The sequence below is a fragment of the Arachis hypogaea genome, chromosome 11, assembly GCF_003086295.3.
Source record: "Arachis hypogaea cultivar Tifrunner chromosome 11, arahy.Tifrunner.gnm2.J5K5, whole genome shotgun sequence".
Lineage (NCBI taxonomy): Eukaryota > Viridiplantae > Streptophyta > Magnoliopsida > Fabales > Fabaceae > Arachis > Arachis hypogaea.
In genome coordinates, this window is record NC_092046.1 from 90953916 (window position 1) to 90961053 (window position 7138).

Sequence of the window (7138 nt, forward strand, 5' to 3'; positions counted from 1 at the left end):
CCTTGCCAAGGGGGAGGGCTTTTCGGCTATTTTGTAGAGTTCAAGGGAGATGACTTCATGAACTTCTACTTCCTCTCTAATCATGATGCTATGAATCATGATGTCTCGATCCACAGTAACTTCAGATCGGTTGCTAGTGGGAATGATGGAGCGTTGGATGAACTCTAACCATCCTCTAGCCACAGGCTTGAGGTCCAGTCTTCTAAGTTGAACCGGTTTGCCTTTTGAGTCAATCTTCCATTAAACTCCTTCCACACATATGTCCATGAGGACTTGGTCCAACCTTTGATCAAAGTTGACCCTTCTAGTGTAGGGGCGTGCATCTCCTTGCATCATAGGCAAGTCAAACGCCAACCTCACATTTTTCGGACTAAAATCTAAGTATTTCTCCCAAACCATGGTGAGATAATTCTTTGGGTTCGGGTTCTTACTTTGATCATGGTTCCTAGTGATCGATGCATTAGCATAGAACTCTTGAACCATTAGAATTCCGACTTGTTGGATAGGTTTTGTTAGAACTTTCCAACCTCTTCTTTGGATTTCATGTCGGATTTTCGGATACTCATTTCTCTTGAGTTTGAAAGGGACCTCGGTGATCACCTTCTTCTTGGACACAACATCATAGAAGTGGTCTTGATGGGCTTTGGAGATGAATCTTTCCATCTCCCATGACTCGGAGGTGGAAGCTTTTGTCTTTCCTTTCCCTTTTCTAGAGGATTCTCCGGTCTTAGGTGCCATGGTAATGGAAAAACAAAAAGCTTTATGCTTTTACCACACCAAACTTAGAATATTTCTCACCCTCAAGCAAGAAAAGAAAGAATAGATGAAGAAGAAGAAGAAATGGAGGAGAGGGAGAGAGAGATGTGTTTCAGCCAAGAAGAGGAGGAGGGGGTTGTGTTGTGTGAAATTGAAGAAGAATGGATAGGTTTATATAGTGAAGGGAGAGGGGTTAGGTTCGGCCATTTAGGGAGGGTTTTGGTGGGAAAGTGATTTTGAATTTTGGAGGTAGGTGGGGTTTATGAGGTAGGTTTATGGGGAAAAGTGGATGGATGTGAGTGATGAAGGGGTAGTAGGGAAGTGAGCTTGATGTGATTGGTGAAGGGTTTTGGGGAAAGGTGTTTATTGGGAAGAGAGGATGAACATTGAGAAGAGGAAAGAGAATGAGTGGTGGTAGGTGGGGATCCTGTGGGATCCACAGATGCTGAGTTGATCCTGTGGGGTCCACAAATCCTGAGGTGTCAAGGATTTGCATCCCTGCACCAATTAGGCATGTAAAATGCCTTTGCATGCAATTCTGGCATTTAAACGCCGAATTGATGCTTGTTCTGGGCGTTCAGCACCCAGATGCAGCATGTTTCTGGCGTTCAGCGCCAGCTTTCCTCAGTGTGCATTCCTGGCATCTGAACTCCAGGATGCTGCTTGTTTTGGGCGTTCAACGCCAGATCCATGCTCTGTTCTGGCGTTGAACGCCTGCCAGATGCTCCTTACTGGCGTTTAAACGCCAGTAAGTCCTTTCTCCAGGGTGTGATTTTTTTTCTGCTTTTTTTATTCTGTTTTTAATTTTTCTATTTATTTTGTGACTCCACATGATCATGAACCTAATAAAACATGAAAGAACAATAAAATAAAAATAAAATTAGATAAATAAAAAATTGGGTTGCCTCCCAACAAGCGCTTCTTTAATGTCAATAGCTTGACAGTGGGCTCTCATGGAGCCACACAGGTGATCAGGTCAATTTATAGACTCCCAACACCAAAATTAGAGTTTGGATTTGGGAGTACAACACCAAACTTAGAGTTTGGCTGAGGCCTCCCAACACCAAACTTAGAGTTTGACTGTGGGGGCTTTAGTTGACTCTGTACTGAGAGAAGCTTACTGTGCCTCTTTTCTATGTTTACAGAAGGATGTCCTTAAGTTTTAAACACAAAGGAGTCCTCATTCAATTGAAGGACTAGTTCACCTCTGTCAACATCAATCACAACTCTTGCTGTGGCTAGGAAGGGTCTTCCAAGGATGATGGATTCATCCTCATCCTTCCCAGTATCTAGGATTATGAAATCAGCAGGGATGTAAAGGCCTTCAACCTTTACTAATATGTCCTCTACTTGTCCATAAGCCTGTTTTCTGGAATTGTCTGCCATCTCTAATGAGATTTTAGCAGCTTGTACCTCAAAGATTCCCAGTTTCTCCATTACAGAGAGTGGCATGAGGTTTATTCCTGATCCAAGGTCACATAGAGCCTTCTCAAAGGTCATGGTGCCTATGGTACAAGGTATTAGAAACTTTCCAGGATCCTGTTTCTTCTGAGGCAATCTCAGTTGATCCAATGCATTTAGTTCTTTGGTGAACAGGGGAGGTTCATCTCCCTAAGTCTCATTACCAAATAAATTGGCATTCAACTTCATGATTGCACCAAGGAACTTGGCAACTTGCTCTTCAGTAACATCCTCATTCTCTTCTGAAGAGGAATACTCATCAGAGCTCATGAAGGGCGTAAGGAGGTTTAATGGAATCTCTATGGTCTCTAGATGAGCCTCAGAGTCCTTTGTTTCCTCAAAGGGAAACTCCTTGTTGATCACTGAACGTCCCAGGAGGTCTTCCTCCTTGGGATTCACGTCCTCCCCTTCCTCCTTGGATTCGGCCATGATGGTTATATCAATGGCCTTGCACTCTCCTTTTGGATTTTCTTCTGTATTGCTTGGGAGAGCACTAGGAGGGGTTTCAGTGATCTTCTTACTCAGCTGGCCTACTTGTGCCTCCAAATTTCTAATGGAGGACCTTGTTTCATTCATGAAACTCAGAGTGGCCTTAGATAGATCAGAGACTAAGTTGGCTAAGCTAGATGGATTCTGCTCAGAATTCTCTGTCTGTTGCTGAGTGGATGATGGAAAAGGTTTACTACTATTAAACCTGTTTCTTCCACCATTATTAAAGCCTTGTTGAGGCTTTTGTTGATCCTTCCATGAGAAATTTGGGTGATTTCTCCATGAGGGGTTATAGGTGTTTCCATATGGTTCACCCATGTAATTCACCTCTGCATTGCAGAGTTCTCAGGATCATAAGCTTCTTCTTCAGAAGATGCCTCTTGAGTACTGTTGGATGCAGCTTGCATTCCATTCAGACTCTGAGAAATCATATTGACTTGCTGAGTCAATATTTTATTTTGAGCCAATATGGCATTCAGAGTATCAATTTCAAGAACTCCCTTCTTCTGAGGCGTCCCATTATTCACAGGATTCCTCTCAGAAGTGTACATGAACTGGTTATTAGCAACCATGTCAGTGAGTTCTTGAGCTTCTGCAGGCGTTTTCTTTAGGTGAATGGATCCACCTGCAGAAGTATCCAATGACATTTTAGCTACTTCAGACATACCATCATAGAATATATCCAGGATGGTCCATTCTGAAAGCATGTCAGAAGGACACTTTTTGGTCAGTTCCTTGTATCTCTCCCAAGCTTCATAGAGGGATTCACCTTCTTTCTGTCTGAAGGTTTGAACATCCACTCTAAGCTTACTCAGCTTTTGAGGAGGAAAGAACTTGGCTAAGAAAGCCTTGACCAACTTATCCCAAGAGTTCATGCTATCTTTAGGTTGAGAATCTAACCATATTCTAGCTCTGTCTCTCACAGCAAAAGGGAAAAGCATGACCCTGTAGACTTTAGGATCTACTCCATTAGTCTTAACAGTATCACGGATCTGCAAAAATTCAGTTAAGAACTGAAAAGGATCTTCAGATGGAAGTCCATAGAACTTGCAGTTCTGCTGCATCAGAAAAACTAATTGAGGTTTAAGCTAAAAATTGTTTGCTCTATTGGTAGGAATTGAGATGCTTCTTCCATGTAAATTGGAATTAGGTGCAGTAAAGTCACCAAGCATCCTCCTTGCATTATTATTATTTTCGGCTGCCATCTCCTCTTCCTGTTCAAAAATTCCTGTAAGGTTGTCTCTGGATTATTGTATTTTAACTTCTCTTAGTTTCCTTTTCAGAGTACTTTCAGGTTCAGGATCTGCTTCAACAAGAATGTTCTTGTCCTTGCTCCTGCTCATATGACAAAGAAGGGAATAACAAAGAAAATATGCAATCCTCTATGTCACAGTATAGAGATTCCTTTGTGTGAGTAGAAGAAGAAAAGAATGTAATGTAAGGAAAGAGAAGGGAGGAGAATCCAAACACAAGGGTGAGGATAACAGAGATATGAGATGAAGAGAAGTGTTAGTAAGTAATAAATAAATAGAAGGAGATGGGAGAGAGGGAATTCGAAAAATAAATTTTGAAAAAGTGTTAATGATTTTCAAAAATTAAGATAAAATTAAAATTAAAAATTGAAACAGTTAATTAATTAAAAAGAATTTTTGAAAAAGAGGGAGGTATTTTCGAAAATTAGAGAAGGATGGTTAGTTAGGTAGTTTTGAAAGAGATAAGAAACAAACAAAAAGTTAATTAGTTAGTTGAAACAAATTTTGAAAATCAATTTTTTTAAAAGATAAGAAGATAGGAAGTTAGAAAAGATATTTGAAAAAGATAAGATATGAAAAGGTAGGATTAAAAAGATATGATTTTTAAAAAGATAAGATAAAAAGATATTTTTGAAAAGATATGATTGAAATTAGTTTTGAAAAAGATTTGATTTTTAAAATCACAATTAATGACTTGATTCACAAGAAATCACAAGATATGATTCTAGAACTTAAAGTTTGAATCTTTCTTAACAAGTAAGTAACAAACTTGAAATTTTTGAATCAAAACATTAATTTTTGATGATATTTTGGAAAATTATGAGATAAAATTAAGAAAATAATTTTTGAAAAATTTTTTAAAATTTTCGAAAAATAAGAAAAATGAAAAAGATTTGATTTTTGAAAAAGATTTTGAAAAAGATAAGATTTTTAAATTGAAAATTTGATTTGACTCATAAGAAACAACTAGATTTTAAAAATTTTTGAAAAAGTCAATCCAAATTTTCGAAATTTATGAGTGAAAAAGGGAAAGATATTTTTTTGAATTTTGAATTTTTAATGATGAAAGAGAAAAACACAAAATTGACTCAATGCATGAAAATTTTGGATCAAAACATGTGATGAATGCAAGAACACTATGAATGTCAAGATGAACACCAAGAACACTTTGAATGTCAAGATGAACATCAAGACTTATTTTTGAAAAATTTTCAAGAAAAGAAAACATGCAAGACACCAAACTTAGAAATTTTTCATGTATAGACACTATGAATGCAAGAATGCATAGGAAAAATAAGAAAAGACACAAAACAAGAAAATATGAAGATCAAACAAGAAGACTGGCCAAGAACAACTTGAAGATCATGAAGAACACTATGAATGCATGAATTTTCGAAAAATGCATAAAAAATTTTAGAAAAAATGCAATTGATACCAAACTTAAAAATTGACTCAAGACTCAAACAAGAAACACAAAATATTTTTGATTTTATGATTTTATGAATTTTTTTTTTGGATTTTTCGAAAATTAATGTGAAAAAGAAAAATAAGGATTCCAAAATTTTTAATATGAATTCTAGGAATCTTGTGCTCTTTAGTCTAAAGCTCCAATCTAAGGGTTAGACATGGCTTAATAGCCAGCCAAGCTTTAGTATGCTATTACATGCATTGAAGTGATTAGTTGAATCCTCAGTCCAAAGGAATTTGGACATGGCTTTACAGCCAGCCAGGATTCTACATGCTTCATGAAACTCTAGAATTCATTCTTAAAAACTCTGAAGAAAAAAAGTATATAATTTTTTTTTTGAAAATATTTTTTTTGGGAAAAACGAAAAAGAAGAAAATATTTTTTGAAAAATTTTTGAAAACTTTTTGAGAATAAAATAAGAAGAAAATTACCCAATCTGAGCAACACGATGAACCGTCAGTTGTCCAAACTCGAACAATCCCCGGCAACGGCGCCAAAAACTTGGTATGCGAAATTGTTACTCAAGTTGTAAAATTTGTTGTTCGTTCTCTCCCTGGCAATGGCGCCAACAAACTGGTGCACAATACCATGGTCCAAACATAACTTCACAACTTCGCACAACTAACCAGCAAGTGCACTGGGTCGTCCAAGTAATAAAACCTTACGTGAGTAAGGGTCGATCCCATGGAGATTGTTGATATGAAGCAAGCTATGGTCATCTTGTATACCTCAGTCAGGCAGATATCAAATGGTTATGGAGTTTTCAAATAATAATAATAAATATATAGAAAATAAAGATAGAAATACTTATGTATATCATTGGTGAGAATTTCAGATAAGTATATAGAGATGCTTTCGTTCCTCTGACTCTCTGCTTTCCCGCTGTCTTCATCCAATTAGTCTTACCCCTTTCCATGGCAAGCATTCTGTAAGGGCATCACCGTTGTCAATGGCTACTTCCCGTCCTCTCTTGTGAAAATGGTCCAAATGCTCTGTCACGGCATGGCTAATCATCTGGAGGTTCTCGATCATACTGGAATAGGATTCACCCTCCTTTTGCGTTTGTCACTATGCCCAGCACTCGCGAGTTTGAAGTTCGTCACAGCCATCCCTTCCCAGATCCTACTCGGAATACCACAGACAAGGTTTAGACTTTCCGGATCTCAGGAATGGCCATCCATGGGTTCTAACTTATACCATGAAGATACTAATAACTCGGACTCGGTCCCCTGTATTAGATATCCAAGAGATATTCATTCTAGCTTGTTTGCATGTAGAATGGAAGTGTTTGTCAGGCACGCGTTCATAAGTGAGAATGATGATGAGCGTCACATAATCATCACATTCATCATGTTCTTGGGTACGAATGGATATTTTAGAAGCGGAATAAGTTGAATTGAATAGAAAAACAGTAGTACTTTACATTAAATCATGAGGAACAGCAGAGCTCCACACCTTAATCTATGGAGTGCAGAAACTCTACCGTTGAAAATACATAAGTGAAGAAGGTCCAGGCATGGCCAAATGGCCAGCCCCCAAACGTGATCGATAGATCAAAAGATAATCCAAAGATGTAAATACAATAGTAAAAAGTCCTATTTATACTAGACTAGCTACTAGGGTTTACAGAAGTAAGTAATTGATGCAGAAATTCACTTCCGGGGCCCACTTGGTGTGTGCTTGGGCTGAGCTTGAAATTTACACGTGCAGA

The 7138-nt window shown here is 37.9% G+C and overlaps 1 non-coding gene across 1 annotated transcript; it reads left to right on the forward strand.

Moving 5' to 3' along the window:
* Positions 1-3407: 3407 nt before the first annotated feature.
* On the forward strand, positions 3408-3515 carry LOC112725799 (small nucleolar RNA R71). Its single transcript, XR_003164882.1, has one exon. It is a non-coding gene; the product is annotated as a small nucleolar RNA R71 (small nucleolar RNA).
* Positions 3516-7138: the final 3623 nt, after the last annotated feature.